Genomic DNA, 21,982 nt, shown 5'->3' with positions numbered 1-21,982 from the left:
TCCCCTATACACTGATATGTATAACTTCAGGAAAAGTTGAGAATGATACAATTAAATGTACAATGGGTGATGAAGTATAGGTTTCCTTTCATCTCTTACTGTAAATACTTTGTATTTCCTTAAGTTGCGGGATTATAGGTGGTTTTTATGTGTTGTACTCAAGATCACACACTTAGTGGCAAAGCTAAGCCACAAACCCAAGCAGTCTAGCTCCAGAGGTCCTGCTTTTTAACTACTCACTAAACTGCCTTTGTCTAGAGCAGTATATAAAGTAGGAACTAACAAATTTAGGATTTGTTTTTATTTAGTTCTTACCTATCATACTCAGAGTGACCATATATTCTTAATTCCAAATATCCCTTACCATCCCGGCATCAAGAGTGCCTATTGGCCGGGCACTGTGATAGTTCCTGTAGTCCCAGCTATTGTTGTTGGTTTGGGTTTTTTTTTGTTTTTGTTTTTTTTTTTTTGAGACAGAGTCTCCTTCTGTTGCTCGGGCTAGAGCGTCATGGCATCAACCCAGCTCACAGCAACCTCAAACTCCTGGGCTCAAGTGAGCCTCCTGCCTCAGCCTCCCAAGTAGCTGGGACTACAGGCATGCGCCACCATGCCCGGCTAATTTTTTTTCTGTATATATTTTTAGTTGTCCAGATAATTTCTTTCTATTTTTAGTAGAGACGGGGTCTTGCTCTTGCTCAGGCTGGTCTTGAACTCCTGACCTCGAGCCATCCACCCGCTTTGGCCTCCCAGAGTGCTAGGATTACAGGTGTGAGCCACTGTGCCCAGCCTGTCCCAGCTACTGGGAGGCTAAGGTGGGAGGATCCGTGGAGCCCAGGAGTTTGAGGCTGCAGGGAGCTATGATCCTGCCACCGCACTCCAGCCTGGGCAGCAGAGGGAGACCCTGTCTCTAAAAAAAAAAAAAAAAAGAAAAGAGAGAGAGAGTACCTTTTGTTTCATGAAGTATTGACCCATAACATTTAGGCCCTGGTTATGTCCCTCAGATATCTATTTACAAGAAAGAAAGAAAGAAAGAAAGAACAAAGAACTATTTACAGGACTTTAACATAAATCACTGTTAATTGTGGTGTCCTTGAAATTACAACTTAGTTTGGGCATGTGGTTAAGCCAATTATTTTGAAAATGCTACTGAAATGTTCAGTAAGCAACCACCCCTCTGGCCCCCTTTGCCTGGCTTCGCTGTCATTGTTTGGAGCTTCTGTTTGGAAGCACAATGGCCTCTTTGTGGCAGAGCCACAGGTAAAAAAAAAAACTACTCCTGCTCCAAGGTGACAGGTTCCCTTCATCATTAATCCCAGGATGACCCCACCCCACCCTCCAGAAGTTCTTAGACTATAAAGGTTCTCATGTGTCTGCCTGTTAAAGCCAAGATCTTTTAGTCCTGTTCTTGCCTTTTTTCCTACCTCCTCTGCAATTTCTTTTTCCTTGAGGCATTTTATTTAAGCGGAGGCACTAAGTTACATAAACAAGGCAAGGAACATTTTCTTGCCTAGCCAACGAAAGGAATCTTCTTGAAATAAACTGAGATGGGATTAGTAAAAAAGAGAAAAGCTTCTGCCAAAAAAAGCAAGAAAATTTTTGTTGATAGTGCCCGGAATTAATTAGATGGGCAGTTTAGCAGCAACATTACATTACTAATTTTTTCCTTTATCTCCAGCAGCTTATAGAACACTTTGATTTTTCAGGCATATTTTGGGTCCAAGATTTCTTTTATGAAAAAAATTTGCTTTACTTAGACAAAGCACATGAAAGCCATTTAAAGCACATATAAGATTAAGGAGCTACCAGTTTTTTCCAAAGCGTATTTTTAAATTGCCCTGGTCTTGTATAATATATTTGTTCAGAAGCTTGTGCACTGGGCCTGTGTATTAACTTGAATCGGAAAATATTTTTGCTTTTAAATATCTATGTAGGCCGGGCGAGGTGGCTCACGCCTGTAATCCTAGCACTCTGGGAGGCCGAGGCGGGTGGATCGCTCAAGGTCAGGAGTTCGAGACCAGCCTGAGCAAGAGCGAGACCCCGTCTCTACTAAAAATAGAAAGAAATTATATGGACAACTAAAAATATATATATAGAAAAATTAGCCGGGCATAGTGGCTCATGCCTGTAGTCCCAGCTACTCGGGAGGCTGAGGCAGTAGGATCACTTGAGCACAGGAGTTTGAGGTTGCTGTGAGCTAGGCTGACGCCACGGCACTCACTCTAGCCTGGGCGACAAAGTGAGACTCTGTCTCAAAAAAAAAAAAAAAAAAAAAAAAAATCTATGTAAAATTCCACAGCAGTTATAACGTGTTATTTAAGGTTGATACAGGTCTTACTTATAATATGGAGAATTAACTCTGTAGCATTACGTAAGTCCCACGCACATCTGTCTGCAGATGAAAATGGTGGCTATCTTAAAATCTTCCCTAAAAGAAATATTCCATGAGTTAGCACATACATGATAGATACCACAATGCTCAAAAATACTTATCAGATTCTTTTATCTACTGAAGTCTTTGAGAATTTTTCCCCAGAGTGAAATGAATGAATACATTTTATCTGATCTTCATATTAAATAATGGATAAAAATTATCTGTCATGGTAGTTATTCTCCATAGGACTATCATGACAATTTGATCTCAGAAAAGTACCCCATCAGCCAGGCACGGTGGCTCACGCCTGTAATACTGGCACTCTGGGAGGCCGAGGTGGGAGGATCGCTTGAGGTCAGGAGTTCCAGACCAGCCTGAGCAAGAGCGAGATCCAGTCTCTACTAAAAATAGAAAAAAGATTAGCTGGGCATGGTGGCTCATGCCTGTAGTCCCAGCTACTTGGGAGGCTGAGGCAGGAGGCTCACTTGAGCCCAGGAATTTGAGGCTGCTATGAGCTAGGCTGACCCTATGGCACTTTAGCCTAGACAACAGAGTGAGACTCTGTCTCAAAAAAAAAAAAAAAAAAAAAAAAGTACCCCATCAACCCTAGTTGTTCTAAGAATGGCCAGCCATGGAAAACTTCCCATCCCCAGCAATGAACAATTCTTCATTTTCTAAAATGACCCCAACTGCCTGTTCCTTTATGGCCAACCAACAACGGCTAAATAAATGTACCTAATGACCACTTAGAAAGTCTCCCTTCCTTCCAGAACTCCTACCTTAATAAATGCTTGCCACTCAGAGACCGTCTTAGTATTTTCTTTTCATGCTATAAACTTATGCCTGCCCAATACCATTGAAAACCTGCTGATCACTATTAAATTGGAACTAACTGAACAACACTTATGTGCACATATGGAAATAAAAGTCATCAGAAATCAAGCAGGTTGTGGGGGAGAAAGGGATGAGTAAATTCACACCTAACAGGCACAATGCACACTATCTGGGTGATGGACACACTTGTAACTTTGACTCAAACTGTACAAAAGCAATTTATGTAACCAAAATGTTTGTACCCCATAATAACTCCGAAATAATAAAATAAAATAAGAAAATGTGTTGAAATGAAAAATTGCCAAGGGTACCCTTCCTGCAAGTTTATGAATAGTCTTCGTTAATTCTGCCTCATGCTTAGTTTTGTTTTTAACATAATTGTACATAATATGTTAAACTATCTCCTAAATACCTCGGGATCCATCTTTTTCTCCCCATCCCCATTCTCATTACTAATATTCTCATCATGCATCATCTACAGTGAGAAACAGTCCAAGAGGTGATCTCTTTGTTTCCAATGTCCTCAGACTCATCCTTCTGCTGACAAAGTAGTCTTGGCAGATGGCAAATATGTTCACTCTTCTCCTATTTTAATGGTATCCCAAGAGCTAACTAAGGTAATAAAGCCCAAAGGCTTTCCATGAAAAGGATTTGTATTAGTAGTAGAATATTATCATTAAAATAAATTAACCTGTGTTAATTTATAATAAGAGTTTCTGGCCGGGCGCGGTGGCTCACGCCTGTAATCCTAGCACTCTGGGAGGCCGAGGCGGGTGGATTGCTCAAGGTCAGGAGTTCGAGACCAGCCTGAGCGAGACCCCGTCTCTACTAAAAATAGAAAGACATTATATGGACACCTAAAAATCTATACAGAAAAAATTAGCCGGGCATAGTGGCGCATGCCTGTAGTCCCAGCTACTCGGGAGGCTGAGGCAGTAGGATCGCTTGAGCCCAGGAGTTTGAGGTTGCTGTGAGCTAAGCTGACGCCACGGCACTCACTCTAGCCTGGGCAACAAAGTGAGACTCTGTCTCAACAAAAAAAAAAAAAAAAAAGAGTTTCTATTAACCTTGACAAGTATTCTGAAAGGTAAAGAGGTTTTTGTTATCCTAGCTGAGAAGGATAAACTCAAGGAAGCTAAGCAAATTTGCCAGAGGTCACTTAGCTAGCTAGTCTGTGGCAGATCCAGAATTTAAAGCTGTTTGTTATACTCCAAAGCACATGCTTTCCACTAAATGCCCTACCAACAGCCACATGGAACTTCTGTATTCATTCAACATGCTATGCTGATTCATACTTCCTCGCCTCTGTACATACTTATACCCTCCCAACTTTCTATGACGCTTCCCCTCACACCTCCACTTTTTCCAAGCAGACACTACTGTTAGCTCCCTACCCCTACTTTAGCTGAAACCTGCCTCTTTCTTGGTCCTTATCACACTTTAATACAAATAATTCTTTACACTGGTATTTCACTAGACTCTATAGCTCTATAAAAACAAAGAATTCTGTTCCCTTTCCTAGCCAAAAATTTGTTATTCTGGCATACCAATGACATGGAATTTTCAGAGAAGAAAAAACATAATTTTCTAAAACCCATTAAGGCTCTTTAGCAAAGGAAAAAAATAGAAATGCTAATGAGTGATTACTTCACGGGGTTACTTTGAAGACTGAATCAGTGGTTCTAAAACCTGACTATATATTGGAATTCCCTCAGGAGATTAGGATAATGAAAATATCTGGAACATATGCTACATCTTGTGATTCATAATTTATAAATGGGGAGCTCATGATTCTGTGTGTCTAGCTATTCAGGGGAGCTACACTGGGCAACTAGATTTTGCAACCACAGAATTTAATGTTATAAACTATACAAATGTTCAGTGATATGCCTAGCATGTGGTAAATTCCCAATAAATGTTGGACTTTAAATGATGACACCTGACAAATGTCATACCATTTTATAATTTGCAAAGTAATCACATAAGATTTATTCCATTTGATCTTCAGAACAATACAAGGATCAATATTAATCTCTGTTGTCCCAAACTATTCAGTAAATTATAATCACTTAAATGCTGTCTCCTTCCAATGGAATGGAACAAAGAGGATAGAGGCCTCTTAAAAAGTAAGGTCTTCCTTAGCCTGCAAAATATCCATCTACTCTTCCAATGGCAGGCTGTATATGACGACTCCCAGCTTTGGGTAGTAAGATCTCACCGGTCATCAGGAGGATAAAATAAAGAGTGCTGGTTAGGCAACCAATGTTGTTGTAAGAGTTATCTTCATGGAAGGTACAAATGCACACCTCACCAAGAGAGCACTAAATCTGTACTTTGTAAGAAAAGAGAGCATCAAAAACGAATGAGAAGGCCGGGCGCGGTGGCTCACGCCTGTAATCCTAGCACTCTGGGAGGCCGAGGCGGGTGGATCGCTCAAGGTCAGGAGTTCGAGACCAGCCTGAGCAAGAGCGAGACCCCGTCTCTACTAAAAATAGAAAGAAATTATATGGACAACTAAAAAAATATATATACAAAAAATTAGCCGGGCATAGTGGCGCATGCCTGTAGTCCCAGCTACTCGGGAGGCTGAGGCAGTAGGACCGCTTAAGCCCAGGAGTTTGAGGTTGCTGTGAGCTAGACTGACGCCACGGCACTCACTCTAGCCCGGGCAACAGAGTGAGACTCTGTCTCAAAAAAAAAAAGAAAAAAAACCGAATGAGAAAAGATGCTGCTGTAAATCTGATACCAGATTGTGCAATTCCTGCTCACTTACTGATGCAACTTCAGAAAGCATTGAACAAATCCTTCTAAATCTTTCCTTCCAGAAGGCCCAGCAGGGCGGTTTAGAGGTGCTACTGAGAAATTAATAAATGTGCACATCTGATATATTAAGTGATCTGTCAATAAGTGACTGTATTTAATGTGTCAGTGAGACACATTAAAAAGCCAGATACATAATAGGTTCGGTGTCAAACGAGGTGTAAAGAAATCCATTGTAATTCTGATAGGGGTACAGAATCCCAACAATTTAAATATGGCAATTAAAAGGCATGAAGAAAACTACCAAGGCAATACACATAGCTGCAAGAAAAATGGCATGGGTATAAAAGGTACATTACAGTAAAAATGAATTTTAACCAGGGGCTTGAAGGAAAAACATCCTGTAAGTAGAGTCCAGGTGTGTGTGGAATCTGAAACTGTATAAAGTTCCCAAGTCTTAACCAGTGCTCTCAGGCATGGGAATAGGTGGGCATGCAATATTGCTTCCCTGCTGATCCAACAAATTAAATTTGTGATTTTATATGAAATGTTTAAGTAAATAAATTTAAATGCTGTTAGACTTATGAATCTAATTTGAAATGCGTGAGTCTGACTGATATTAGACTTGTGATTTTAATTCAAAAATCGTAAAATGCTTGAACTTGGTTTTGAACATTATTTCCAATTTTAGGAGAATCCAGTTTTAAACCTCTGAACTTCTCAGATTTGTACGTAGTAGTCAAATGCCTGCATAGATTTGTTGGATTTGTAAGCCTTCCTTGATTCGTTGTTTAAAATACTCGTGAAAATGGAAATGTGAAATTTGTGATTATATTGAAATTTATAACTTGAGTAAATTGAAAATTAATTTAAGCACAATTAAGTGTGAGTGTTCTCCCGTTAGACATTAAAAAATCTCAACAGAGAAGCATGTATTCAGGGCAACTTGAACCTCCTGGGGATAGGGTTGGTGGGGGGACTCAGCTGAGCTCTCTCTTCACACTGCCCACTCCCCCTTTGACCTTCCCCACCAAGTTTTCACTTAGCACAGACACCCTCATCAGAAGCCGAGCAGATACCAGCACCATGCTTCTTGCATTGCCTATAGAACCATAAGCTAAATAAACCTCTTTTCTTTATAAATTACCCAGCCTTGGGTATTCCTTTATAGCAACACAAAATGGGGAAAAAAAAACCCTCAATTGACTATTTTCCCACTAGATGGTAGGAATCCATCAGAGATGGGGGGAAAGAGAAAATTACTGTGCACTGGTTTTGGGAATGTGTCTACCAATTTGCTCTGTATGGAATGACTTGTTTTTCTTAAAAGTTTCGGATTCTACCAATATTGAGTGGCATGCCTAAAATTTTCTGATTTTTGCCAGGTAACGTGCAAATCTAGTCAAAGTTTATAATTAGGTGGACAGCAGGAATTCCATTCACAAAATTATTTTCATTTTATTCCTGATCATCTAATATATATTCCTTTAGAAAAGAAAAAGAAAGGAAAGAAGGAAGAAGGGAAGGATAGAAGAAAAGGAAGGGAAAGGTGGAAGGGAGGGGCAAGATCCCAAGATCCCTGTCTTCCAGTGTGCTATAATCTCTTTTTTTTGTTTGTTTTGAGACAGAGTCTCACTCTGTTGCCCTGGGTAGAGTGCAGTGGCATCGTTATAGCTCACTGCAACCTCAAACTCCTGGGCTCAGACTCCCGAGTAGCTGGGACTACAGGCGTGAGCCACAGCACCCGGCCCCAGAGTGTTATAATCTGAATGTGTCCAGTAAATTTATACGTTGAAACTTAATCAACAATGCGATAGTAGTAAGAGGTGGGGCCTTTGAGAGGTGAGTAAGTCAAGAAGACAGAGCCCTCATGAATGATTAGTGACCTGTATATAAAACAGGTGTGAGGGAGTTGTTTGTCCTTTCTGCCCTCTTTTTGCTCTTCCACCGCCTTCTGCCATGTGAAGACGCAGCAACAAGCAGCCCTCACCAGACACCAAACCTGCCAGCACCTTGACTTTGATCTTTCACTTCCCAATCTCCAGAATACTGTGAGAAATAAATTTCTATTATATATAAATTACCCAGTCTGTGCTATTTTGTTATAGCAGCACAAACACAGACACAGAGGCCTTCAAAATGTAATCTTTTTACCCTTTCCTGTTTTGGAAATATTCATTCACAAAATATTTTTCTTTTTTCTTTTTTTTTTTTTTTTTCATAGAAAGTATGACTCAAATTCATCATATATTTTGTAGGTGCCCAAGTGCCACGTCCTGTGTTACATGCTAAAAATACAGCCCTGAGCAATGCAGGCATGGCCCATACCTGTGCAGAATTTAAAGAGGACTTAATAAGTTACAGTAGAACAGACTAAAGATGTACAAAAGACAAGTAGATATTAATTTTTCTAATTAAAATATCTCTAAGGTATGTTTTTTTTCTTTTTGAAGAAGCAAGTGTCAATCTGATCTAAAGTATTTTTAATGTCTCACTTCACCAAGCTTCACTATTATCTAATGGATATACTGAATTTAAAGGTTAGGTAAAGAAAAAAATAATACTCTTTTACAACAAATGCCTTCTAGGCAGATATTTAAGATAAGTAATTCCATATTTCAGTCTTACAGACTAGTTATTGTTATTGAACATAAGCACAAATATAACAGACTAATTATGCTGTTTGGGGAAGTAGTTTTAAAATGGTCACAATTACTGTAGTTGATTAATTTTTTAATAAGCTTGGATAGTGCCAAAGGACAAAAATTCTTACTTCTAATCTATAGAAATTAAGTCTAAAATTATTATTAGTCTATTAAATGCAATTTTAAAATGTCTTCTAAAGGAATTATTGCATGTAACAGATATAGACAGAAATATTTGAAATCTAAGTTACTTAAAATTTCTTCTACAATAAAAAAATTCTCCTATAGTCCATAAGGTTTGAAAGAAAATAAGTACAGATAAGAAAACCATCTCAATATGAATTCTTCTGGCTCATGAGAACATATTTTAATTTTAAAAACCACTTGGTAGACTTGTTCTTTTCAAAGTGCTTCACCTATTGCCACAAACTGAAAAGTATAATTCAGATATAAGTCTTCTTTGCAAGATTTGGTTAGAAACATTCCTAATACACAAAATTCAGAGGGTGAACACGAAAGGCTAATTCCACTGTCTGAGGTAGAAGAAAGAATTACTGTTATAGAACAAACAGGCTAACTTCCTCCCAGTCTTAGAGTCTTCTCTGATGTCTTCATTCTTATCTAATTGCTTCTTCTACCTTAATCTCTTAACACTGCCCCTTTCCTACTCTTTAAACACTACGTAGCACACCAAAGGTGTACGGATTCACTTATATCTTTTAACATCATAGTTTGGTGTTTTTCATATTGTGCTATCCATTTCCTTATACTTTGTTCAAGCAATAGAAATGCTTTTCCCATAAATTCCGACCCCAGCGCTTGTTCAAGAATGGGCAGGCACATTAAACATTTGTGCTTACCTTTTAGATGAAATAATCCTCAAATAATCCTGTTGTTTCACTCAAATCCAAAGATCCAGTTTAGTTTCTGTCGAGCTGAAATGTTTACTGGCTCTCCAATCTCCAAGCTGCCTCTTACTTTTCAAATCATTCCTTAATCTTGGAGTTAAGACGACAATGGCAGTAGTGACTGTCAGCTGGTGATAACATTTGGGGCACTCCAGGTCCCAGTAGTTCATGTCCCACCCTCTGGAACACATGCATGAGTAACTCCAACCTCACCCTCTCTCTGGGTTTCCCACTGCTTGGTGAGGTATCGGTGCTTCTCAAGTTCTTGCTTTACGCTTGGAGAGCATCTAAAGGAGCTTGGAGAAGGTTATCTATCTTCCTGGAATTAGGCATTAAATAGTGCCAGTATTTGTGATCCCCACAATCACAAACCCAGCACCTGCACCTGGCTCTGATTCACAACGGTTGTCTACTATCTAGCTCAAAATCATACAGGTTTTTTCCATTAATGGCCACATAATCAGAAAGCCAAAGAAAAGCAGGCAGCACGGATTATTTTATTGATTTATCACAATGAGGAGGCAGGAAGGTCTGTATGGCAACTCCCAGGGGTGATCACATGCACGAGGAGGAACTTGTTTTCCACCTCTTGGTGGTTCTTCAAGATGCTCCACTTCAAAGTGGACTTGTAGTGGAATTTAATTTGAACACCTCAAAATTGATTAATTCAGCTTCAATTGAGAGTTTCTAGTATAACATATTATAGCAGGCAATTATCCAACATGGCACAGAATTGGTTAGGACATACTGGCACCTGGTTTATATATGGTTAAGTAGAGCTATAATTTTCCTGCTCTTTAAAGCCACATTATAGCTCTAACACAACTATGATCCCAAATTCATACAATCAGCCCTCGTGTGAAAGACAAAAGGTACTGCCAATTGAAAAGATTATTTTATTCATGCTACCTAGGGAGAACATTCATTAATGAGGAACATCTCATGGAAAAGAAGTGGAGCTAGGCCGGGCGTGGTGGCTCACGCCTGTAATCCTAGCACTCTGGGAGGCTAAGGCGGGAGAATAGCTCGAGGTCAGGAGTTCGAGACCAGCCTGAGCAAGAGCAAGACCCCCGTCTCTACTAAAAAAAAAAATAGAAAGAAATGATCTGGACAACTAAAAATATATAGAAAAAATTAGCCGGGCATGATGGCACGTGCCTGTAGTCCCAGCTACTCAGGAGGCTGAGGCAGGAGGATCGCTTGAGCCCAGGAGTTTGAGGTTGCTGTGAGCTGGGCTGACACCACGGCACTCACTCTAGCCTGGGCAACAGAGTGAGACTCTGTCTCAAGAAAAACAAAAAATAAAAATAAATAAAAGTTGGCAAGGATTGACCATTTCAGCAAAGTAACTGAATTCAGTCCAATCTACACATTTTTTACCAAAATGGGTTTTTCCACAGGGTGGGGGTAGAAGTCATTTATGTCTTCCAGATAAGACAGAGTTTGCATATCATCAGTTAACTGACATTTACAAAGAGCTCAGAGACCATGAACCAGGCCAGAATCTGATAACCAGAAAGAGTGTGCTAAAAATGATGCACAATTTTCCGCTGAAACACAAAAGTTCTCCCTATGCATCCCCCTTTTGATCAAAAATAATCCCAAAGAAAGATTATTCTTGATTATAGACTAAAACTAGTCTAATTAGATTTGATCTGATTATTTACATGTATCTAGTAATAACGGTAGTTTACCATCTAGACCTTCCTAAATTTGCTTTGCTGGACATTTTTGTAAGGATTCTCAGACTAGACTTTTAAAAGCTTTTTAAAGTTAAGAAGCCAAGCCAAGAATCTGGCATTAGATTTCACCAACAGAAGCTATAAATTTGAAGGAATTCTCTTCTTGAGGTCTCCAAATTGTCCTCCGGTTCCCAGGCTTGTTTCCATCCCCCCACCCTTCTGAGTCTCCACTGTCCATCATTCCACACTCTGCTTCCACGTGGACACATCATTTAGCTCCCACTTACGAGTGAGAACATGCACTCTTTGTCCTTTTGTGTCTGGGTTGTTTCACTTAGGATAACAGCCTCCAGTTCCATGTTGCTGCAAAAGATATGGTCTCATTCTTTTTTGTGGCCGAAGAGTATTCCATTGTGTAAATATATCCTCTTTTCTTCTTTGTTTCTTTCTTTTTTTTTTCTTTTTTGTAGAGACGGGGGTCTCGCTCTTGCTCAGGCTGGTCTCAAACTCCTGACCTCGAGCGATCCTCCCGCCTCGGCCTCCCAGAGTGCTAGGATTACAGGCGTGAGCCACTGCACCTGACCAATATACTATATTTTCTTTATCCAATCCTCTGTTGATGGACACTTAGGTTGATTTCATGTCTTTGCTACTGTGCATAGTTCTGCGATAAACATACATGCACAGGTATCTTTGTAATATATTGATTTCTTTTCCTTTGGGTAGATGATACCCAACAGTAGGATTACTGGGTCATTTGGTAGTTCTAGTTTTAGTTCTTTGAGAAACCCCAAGAAGGCTTTTTAAGCCTTGGTTCCACAAAGTCAATCTTAGTTCCTTAAAAGTGCCTGGTGATATTGATTAAATGAGCATCATTCTCAAATATGATGGTTCAGGCAAGATCGTGGTTCGATAACCAATGCTTCTAATTATGTCCTGGTAACAGCAAGATTCTTTTTAAATCTATACAAGTAACTATATTGCCATTAAAATAAGAATACAGGCAGTCCCCGGGTTACAAATGACCCGACTTAATGGCATTCTGTACTTACAAACAGGCTCCCCGTAAAGATAATTTATAATTAAATTAATAATTCAGGAACTAGTTTCTTCCATGCATGTCAACAAACCCACATGGCATAAGTGGTTCATTGGCACAGCATCTCAATGCTAGCGGCTAGTCTCATAGATAGAGAAGCAGCTGATAGAAACACACAAAAAATCAGAAGATCCAGAGCCAAGAAAGTTTATGACAAAAGAATTAGCTGGAGCCTTTGTCTCACTGAAGCAGGGTTTGCTACGCTTGAGGAGCAAGACCCTAACACTGAGCGGTTTACAAAAGTTTACCGTGCAGTGAGTGAGAACAGCAGCTGCTACAAGGCCATTGATGAAGAAAAAAAGAAAATGCTGTGCAAACAACCCTAGATACCTTTTTAAAGAAACCCACTTCAGTGGTAAACTCCCCTCCTCCCGCAAGAGACCCAAATCCTGATTCTCCAGCACCCACTCCATCCTCCCCAGCACCATCTCCATCATCATCTTCTGATTAATGTCACCTACCTTCTTGCCTCAAAAATGTCCCCTCTGGTGAGCAAGACATTGATGCAACATTAGGCAAGTGGTTTTTTTTTTATTATTATTTTTTTGAGACCGAGTCTCACTCTGTTGCCCAGGCTAGAGTGAGTGCCGTGGCGTCAGCCTAGCTCACAGCAACCTCAAACTCCTGGGCTCAAGCGATCCTCCTGTCTCAGCCTCCCGAGTAGCTGGGACTACAGGCATGTGCCACCATGCCCGGCTAATTTTTTCTATATATATTTTTAGCTGTCCATATAATTTCTTTCTATTTTTAGTAGAGATGGGGTCTCGCTCTTGCTCAGGCTGGTCTCGAACTCCTGAGCTCAAACGATCCGCCCACCTCGGCCTCCCAGAGTGCTAGGATTACAGGCGTGAGCCACCGCGCCCGGCCGGCAAGTGTTAACTTTTAGCATTCTTTTTTCAAATTTCTCCTATCGCCTATCTAAACTTTTTATATGAGTTAGTTTTTATGTTCTGTTAGAATTAAAAGAAACGGCACAATAGTTTCTGTAACTTATTATAGTACAGGTGTATTATTATTTTTACAGTATGATGCTATACTATTATTATCACATATGAGCTGTTATAGTATTGCTATTATCATTGTTACTGTATATGCGCTGTTCAGCTGGTTCATCAGGGATCCAAGTTGCATACAAATCCGACCTAAAGACATTCTCAGGAACGTTATCTCACGCATAAGCCCGGGATTCCCTGTACTCAGTAACAGTTTCTGAATTTTGGAGTGGTTGAACAGGGGAAAAGGTCATTTAGAAATGTTTCATTTCTGTTTTAAAAGGAAAGTCTACTAAATTGTTATGAGTTAAGGATAGCTTAAAAGAGCAAGTGGTTCCTTGTATTTCCAAAAAGTAGAACATGAAAACATCAACCATATTCCAAACAAAAACCACAATCATCTCCCATCAGTTCATTCCTTCCTATGTAATTAATTCTTATACTGTTTGATCTTAGCTTAGCTTATACTGTTAGATCTTAGCTCATGAGTCCATCTGCTTCTTGACTGGAGTTCCGGAAATCTTGACTCAGTGCACTGATGTGGTCGCAAAGCTCAAAGCTGTTCAAGCAATGCCATCAGAAGCCTGTACCCAAAATACCTGGCATCATCCTTTTCCACAGCAAACTGAGACAGTTCTTTTTTGAAGATGAAGTATTCTAGCCTATAGGTGACTGCAAGAGCTTTTAAGGGAGCCTTGCAGAAAAACAAAAAGCTATCAGTAGATGTCCAAAGACTTAAAATGATTGTGGTTAAACTACATCGAATTTATAAAAATTAATGCACATGATCTTTACAAAGAAAAAACTTCAGATACAATAATCCTGAGTCACAATATATTAATACCATGAATATGCCAAGTATATAATTAAGATATACAAAGAATATATCAAGAATATCAAGTTCAAATATTCTGTAAGTCTGGAGTAGGTCTTGATCAGAAGATGCTTGATTCAAGTTAGAGAAGTAAAGCTGTAGCCAATATTTTTAAAAATATTTTTTAAACTGAAATTATGACTAATACCATGACACTGTTGATCTCGAATATCAGGCAAAGCATCACTGAGACTTTGACGAGTTGAAAGATATAGACAGAGAAGGCTCTGACAATTCTCTAGGCACTTCCCATACAGTTGACAATTTCTGAAATGTTTATATTAGGAACATTTTAACATCTAATCTAGGGAAGGCTAAGAATCTCTTCTGATTTAGCAACTTCCCCTCCCCCACCCCAAGTTATATTCAGCAACTAAGTGCCAAGAAGGAATACAGACTCTGAGGACTCAAGATGACGAAGACACAATTCCTGTCTCCAGAGATCCTTGTCTTACAGTGTAGTGGAGAAAACACACTAATTAGAGTTACAGAAGCACAAACTAGTCGCTCTGTGCCCAATCTTGGGAGGAGTGAAGAGAGTGAGAAAAGGAAAAGGAATGAAGGTGGGTTATGCATGGCTTTTGGAGAAATGATCCCTAAATGATTTCAGTCATTTGAAGAGTGAACAGGAGAAAAAGAAACAGAATCTATATAAACTTCTTTTACAAGAGCTTAAGGGAGTAAATAGGAAGATGAAGGAGGTATAGATAAGAGAAGGATAAAATGCTTAAAGAGATTAGAAATCAAAAGCACAGATCAAGAACACGGAAATACAAAAGTGGATTTAATTGTAGATAAAGTGGTAGGGAAATTCTTCCCTAATCAGTAGAATTTTCTCAATAGTGATGCCCTCTGCTAAGTGTGATTCATATGGGAATCTGAACACTTGAAGACTGGCTACAAATGTTTGAAATAGATGCCAAAGAAAAGACAAAAGAAATGTGTCCAAAGACTGTAAAATCACTTTCCATTGGCACTGATCCCCACCGTATATTAAAGATAAAATATCGCTGGAGGTACCAATGAGCACAATGTGGAACCTTCTACAGCAGGGGCAAACAGCCATTGTGTTAGGTGGAGAAGGCAGGTGTAGCTGACTATAAAAATATGTGAGACCCAGAGTGGAGTAAAGGGACACTAAACTAAAGAAGAATCAAAGTCCTAATTTTTTAATGAATACACAAACATGTCCCAGATCATCAAATGACTCTATTACCTTATTAATCTCTACTGATTTTTCTTTTTTTTTTTTTAATAGGGTCTCACTCTGTCATCCAGGCTGCGGGGGGGGCGGGGCAGGTATGAGCCACTGCACCCAGCCCACGTGTGGTTTTCCTATCTCTAAGTATTTAAGATATTTTTGGTGACTTTATTTGTTTGTAATTTTATTGGTTTATGATCAGAAATGTGACCTGTGCATTCTCTGAGTTTTTAGTTTATTAAAATTTCCTTTGTGACTAAATATATGATCAACCTTTAAAAATGTTTCATAGATATAAGGTAAGGTATATATTCGTTATTGTGTTAAGTGGATATGAGTGTATATGTGTGTTTATTCATTATTTTATTCAAATTCTCTAATTCTCTATGCCTTTAATTTTTGTCTGAAAGTTGTCCAATTATGAATAAGGAGTATAGATGTAAGTGTATTTTCTACCAAGCTCTTACAATTTTTTTGTTAGTTTTAGCTTTTTGTTGCTTTGTGCATAATTTCATGATTGTTTTATCTTCTTTACAAATAGTAATTTATCATGGTTTAATGTACTTATCCTATTTAGTGTTTTTATCTTAAATTCCAACTTGTTTCACATTGATATTTATTATTATTACATTATTATTAGTAAGATTCAGGTCATTTTATAGATGACCTAATAGTTAAATATTAATATGTATTGTGGTGGTCAGTCTCCACGATGGCCCCCAATGATCTCTGTCTTCTGGTTCTCTTATCCACATACAGTTAGTTCTCTTCCATATTATGCTAGGATTAGTCTTTGCGACCAGTGGAACACAGCAGAAGGAATGGCATGTCAGTAATAAGAATCAGTTATAAAAGACACTGAGCAGCTGGGCTTGGTGGCTCACACTTGTAATCCTAGTACTCTGGGAGGCCGAGGCAGGTCGATCGTTTGGGCTCAGGAGTTCGAGACCAGCCTGAGCAAGAGCAAGACCCCATCTCTACTAAAAATAGAAAGAAATTATATGGACAACTAAAAATGTATATAGAAAAAATTAGCTGGGCATGGCGGCACATGCCTGTAGTCCCAGCTACTTGGGAGGCTGAGGCAGGAGGATTACTTGAGCCCAGGAGTTTGAGGTTGTTGTGAGCTAGACTGATGCCACGGCACTCTAGCCTGGGCAACAGAGTGAGACTCTGTCTCAAAAAAAAAAAAAAAAAAAAAAGACACTGAGGCTTCTACCACCCTGTTTTTGGATCACTTGTTCCGGGGGAAGCTAGCTACCATAACCAGGTTCACAGGTGAAGATCTCAGGCCTGCAAATAACCACATTTATGCTTTGGAAGTAGAACTTCCAGTCCTACTTGAGTCTTGAGATGACTGCAGCCTCAGCTAGAAACTTGAGAGGCTTATCCAGAACCACCTGGCTAAGTCACTCCCAGATTCCTGATCCTCAGAAATAGTGTAAAATAATAAACATTTTTTGTTTTAACTGGCTAAATTTGGGGGGTGATTTGTTATGTGGCAATAGATAACTAACACATATACATTTTGAATTACGGAAATTTTTCTACCAAATTTCTAGAACCCATAAAAGTATAATTTAAACCTGCTAAAATAAAAAGAGGATAAAGAAGGGAAGATTATTAGAATATTAGAACATTTAGGACCATTGTACATTTTACTTTGCTAGACTCCAAATACTTGTGCAGGCAAAGGAAGAGTAAGATTGCTACAGAAAACAACATACATTATATACTCTTTCTTGTGTCCTTTATTAATACAAGATGATTAAGCTGGTTTAAACATATGAGGATTTGTATTTTTTTTCTTTCATTTTAAAAAAATTAATATTCATGTAGAAACTCACCTGGGGCTGACTATCTTCTTGTTTATAATTTATAGCAACACAGAACATCTACGTTTAATGATGCTCAATCGTCTTTGGGGATAGGTTTTCACAGGTGTGCTGCAAATGTCTATTTCCAAGACAACAACAGTAACAATGTCAATTTCAAACAGGAATATGTTAGAATGGGGCTGTCTGCCAGTATTTGTTGAAAACTTAAAATAATCATGAATCAATGACCAAAAAGATAAAGGTTAAAAGAAACAGGCCTGACACACACTATCTCTATTATGTTTTTTCTTAAATACACTAAAATTCTGAGTTTGTCATTTTAAACAAATTAATGTATTTGTTAAATTATTTGATAACTCTTACATCATTAGAAGACAGTTTCATAGAAATCACAAGGAAGATGAAAACAAAAAAATTTTAAGGAACAAATAAAAGTATAGTAACTGTATAAAACTTGGAATAATTACGAGGAGTTTGCAACAGAGCACACTAGCCACAAAATCCTAAATTGGAACACAGATTTTTTTCAAATTCTAGACATCATTGAACCTAATGTTTTTATTTACAGATGAGAAAGTCAAAGCACTAATGAAGATAATATTTTACTGAGGGCTCACATATGTCAAGCATATACACCTGCCAAAGCATGCACACCTACTCCTAATCTCAAGCTTGCTTTATCTTTTTTCCAAAAGCAATTATCACAAATATACCACCTAAATTGCATATTTATTAGTTTAGTGTTAGGTTAAGTGATTTACCTACTCCCAAAGAGCTTGAGCTAGGATTAGAATCTAGATTTCCTTCATACCAGTTTGAGCCAAATGATCCAGTCAATAAATTTATGGGCTGACTAAGCACCACAACAAAATTCAGCCATGGGTCCATTCACTTCTTATCTTATTGGAAAAATAAACTATTTTAAGGAGAAAAAACCTTTAGAAATAATTCTGAATTTTTTTATTTCCTTAGAGCTCATTTAGAATATGAATCCGGATTAATTGTAAACTATTTACATTATTTGAACACATCTGTTATGACTCTTTTTCTTAGGTATATAGAAATGTGTAAAATAAAATGTCCCTTGCAGAATCAGTGCTTTTATTTTTAAATGTTGTCATATTCGTAGTCAACTTTGTGATTAGGAACTGGAATTCAGGCAGAGTAAGGACCTGTCTGCTTTGTGACTCACGCTATACAGATTTTGGGTGGCTTAGTGCCTGTGGCAGTTCAGGCCTGTAATGGCAAATCATTGCTGGAATAATGATTTTTCCTCTCACTTCTGAAATCCTTCGTCAGATGGATAAGTACACTTAAATAGCTTAACTTCTATAGGCTGAAAAATTGCAAAAACAGGTATGGGATTATGCTGTTAATACGCCTTTCCCAGGATTTTCACCAAGAGCTCACATTTAACCAATTATATTTTGATTTCTATTTTTCCCCATAATTTAATCCCAAAACTCAAGTCTAGATACCAAAGGTGGTTTTTGTTTTTGTTTTTGTTTTGAGACAGGGTCTCACTCTACTGCCCAGGCTGGAGAACATTGTCCTGATCACATAGCTCACTGCAGCTGCAAACTTCTGGGCTCAGGTGATCCTCCTACCTCTGCCTCCTGAGTAGCTGGGACTACAGGGATGTGCCACTGTGCCCCTGGCTGATTTTTTTTTTTTTTTGGGTAGAGACGGGGGTCTTGCTATGTTGCCCAGGCTGGTCTTGAACTTCTGGCCTCAAGCGATCCTCCTTCCAGCCTTGGTGTCTCAAAGTGTTGAGATTACAGGTGTGAACCATCACGCCCAGTTCCCAAATTGTTAAAAGTACATTTATACCTTTCCAAATTATTTCTCATTTAATCTAGTTAAGTTTGGTGAGTTTCAGTCTGAGCTCCATTCATTCCTTCATTCTCAGAATATTTACCAAGTGCCTATTTCAAGAGCATTTCCATAGGCTGTCACATAGCTTAGAGTCTACAAGGGGTGACAGAGAACTGTATAAGCAATTGTGACACATAATGATAATGGGATATGATAGGAAAATACTGTATGCTCCAAGAACACTGAGAATGGTTGAGGAAGGGCGTGAAAGATAGCTAGGTGAAACGGGTAGAGACATCACCAGAATGCAAGGAAAAGTTCCAGGGCAAGAGAACAGTACATGTAAAGTCTAGGAAGGGGGAGAGAGAACGGTGTGCGGAAGAGAAAAAAATTCAATATGGCTGCATTAGGGTACGAGGATCATGATCAAAGAGAGACTAGAGAGGAACCAAGAAATTTTCTCCAATGTAAAAGCTGTCTCTTTCTCTATTTGTTGATGCTTCAAATTCAATGAACCTCTTCACTGATGATTCAAACTCAAGCCTTTCATTACATAATTAAAAATCAAATTTAAACTGCAAAAGTATATGGCAGAAATAGCCACTGAAGTATTAACGACAGATTATTTCGTTAGCTCAGGCATACAGGAAATGAGTTTTAGATGCTTAAGTTGGGGTGCAAATTCATGAGGACCAGAATGTTAATCTTTATTACTTATACCTTGGACAGATAGATTTCATCCACACTCATCTTCACCTCCTATTCAGAAGACATAGACACACTCATAACTTAACGCCTACGTGATGATATTGCTTCCAGCCGGAAAGTCTTATCCCACCTGTTTGCCCTATTCCAACTCCCCCTTTCAGAACCCAACTCAATTGCTATCTCCTTAATGAAGCATTTCTCAATACAAGGGCTGTCTGGTAAGTATCCAGCCATGCAAATGTTCTCATTATATTAACAATGGCTGGATACTTTCTGGACAGCTCGCCTATATACCAAATTAGCTGCATGCCTTCTGTGTACCCAAAGTATGTCATTTGTATCTTTGTAATAGCATTTACCCTTGGTAATATTCTGCTGACAAATCTGTCTCCATCACTTGTAGGGAGTATAAACTCCTTCCCTATAGGGACTAGATCTTATTGTAGCTGTATTCCTAGCACCAAGCATCGTAACTAGCCTATAAAACATAAAACTATTGGGATAGAAATCAAATCAGTGGCTAGCAGAGAAGACTAATAACAAGAGGACAAGAGCGAACTTTTTTGAGGTGATAGATATCAGCAGTGGTGGCAGTTACACAACCATGTATATTTTTCAAAACACATCAAACTGTACTCCCAAAAGGGGGTGAATTTTACTACATGTAAATTATACCTCAATAAATATATATTGTAAAAAAAACTATACAGGGATAAGGGAATGCACATGAATAAATGAAAGATGCAATAAAACATTTATCTGAGTCAAAATTTCCTTCCTACGAGTGCTTACTCTTTTAAAGCAACATCTGAAACCAGAGCCATTCTTAGCAAAAATAGTACCTTAATGGTTGGTGGGCATTTTGGTAAGCCAGTGAGATTTCTCAACAGAGGTACTTCTAAGAATTCCTGAAATTATTCTATCTAATTTGCCTAAGTAGAAAAGTTACTGGTCAACTCCTACCATTCTTTTTTTTTTTTTGGAGATAGAGTCTCATTCCGTTGCCCAGGCTAGAGTGCCGTGGCGTCAGCCTAGCTCACAGCAACCTCAAACTCCTGGGCTGAAGCAATCCTCCTGCCTCAGCCTCCCGAGGAGCTGGGACTACAGGCATGCACCACCATGCCCGGCTAATTTTTTCTATATATATTTTTGGTTGTCCAGATAATTTCTTTCTATTTTTAGTAGAGACAGGGTCTCACTCTTGCTCAGGCTGGTCTCGAACTCCTGACCTCGAGTGATCCGCCTGCCTCGGCCTCCCAGAGTGCTAGGATTACAGGCGTGATCCACCACGCCTGGCCTTCTTTTCCAATCTTAGTTCTGCTTCTTATTAGCTAAAACATGGGCTAAGCCACTGTCATTTAATCTTTTCAAGAGTCAATTTCTTCATTTATAACATGTATAAATAACATCTTCATGATTACAGTCATTATAGCTTTGTCGATCCAAAAATCCTCATTGGTGGCTATTGTCCAAAGTTGGTTTCCTCATCCCTCACTGCCAGCCCCCCACTCCCACCCCCAGGCAAATTAGCTCTTCTACCTCTTCCTCCTCCTTTATTCCCTATTTCAGGAGAACTGTCATCAATCTACATCATTGTCTGTTCCAGAATTCTCTTCTTCTCCTGGCCAACACCCCCTACCACATCTCAACTATCAACAAATCCTACCAATTCTATTTCATAAATTTGTTTCAAAATCCATCTTTTTTTTTTTAAATGAGTCTCACTCTGTCACCTGGGCTAGAATGCAGTGGTATCATCATAGCTCACTTCAACCTCTAACTCCTAGGCTCAAGAGATCTTCCTGCCTCAGGCTCCTGAGTAACTGGGACTACAGGCATGTGCCACCACACTCAGATAATGTTTTCTATTTTTAGTAGAGATGGAGTCTCACTCTTGCTGAGGCTAGTCTCAAACTCCTGACCTCAAGTGATCCTCCTCCCTTGGCCTCCCAGCATGCTAGGATGACAGGCATGAGCCACCTAAAATTCATCTTTTTTCCATCTCCACTACCACTACTCTGGTGTAGAAAACTGTCATTGTCTCCCTTAGAATATTACAACAGCATTCCACCTGAACTTCAGGCGGCCTTGGGTCTTTTGGGTTTGGTGGTTTTTTTTTTTTTTTTTTCAGAAAAAATTTCTTTGAAAAGTTTAAAAATGATTAGCTCCCACATATTTCCCAGATTCACCATTTAACATTTTGCTAAATATCTGGGAGTTTATTGTTATTGTTTTTGTTTTTTGTAGAAATAGGG

The sequence above is a fragment of the Eulemur rufifrons genome, chromosome 13 (genome assembly GCF_041146395.1).
Source record: "Eulemur rufifrons isolate Redbay chromosome 13, OSU_ERuf_1, whole genome shotgun sequence".
Taxonomy (NCBI): Eukaryota; Metazoa; Chordata; class Mammalia; order Primates; family Lemuridae; genus Eulemur; species Eulemur rufifrons.
The sequence above is the reverse complement of the archived record's forward strand: the minus strand, read 5'-3'. Positions refer to the sequence as shown.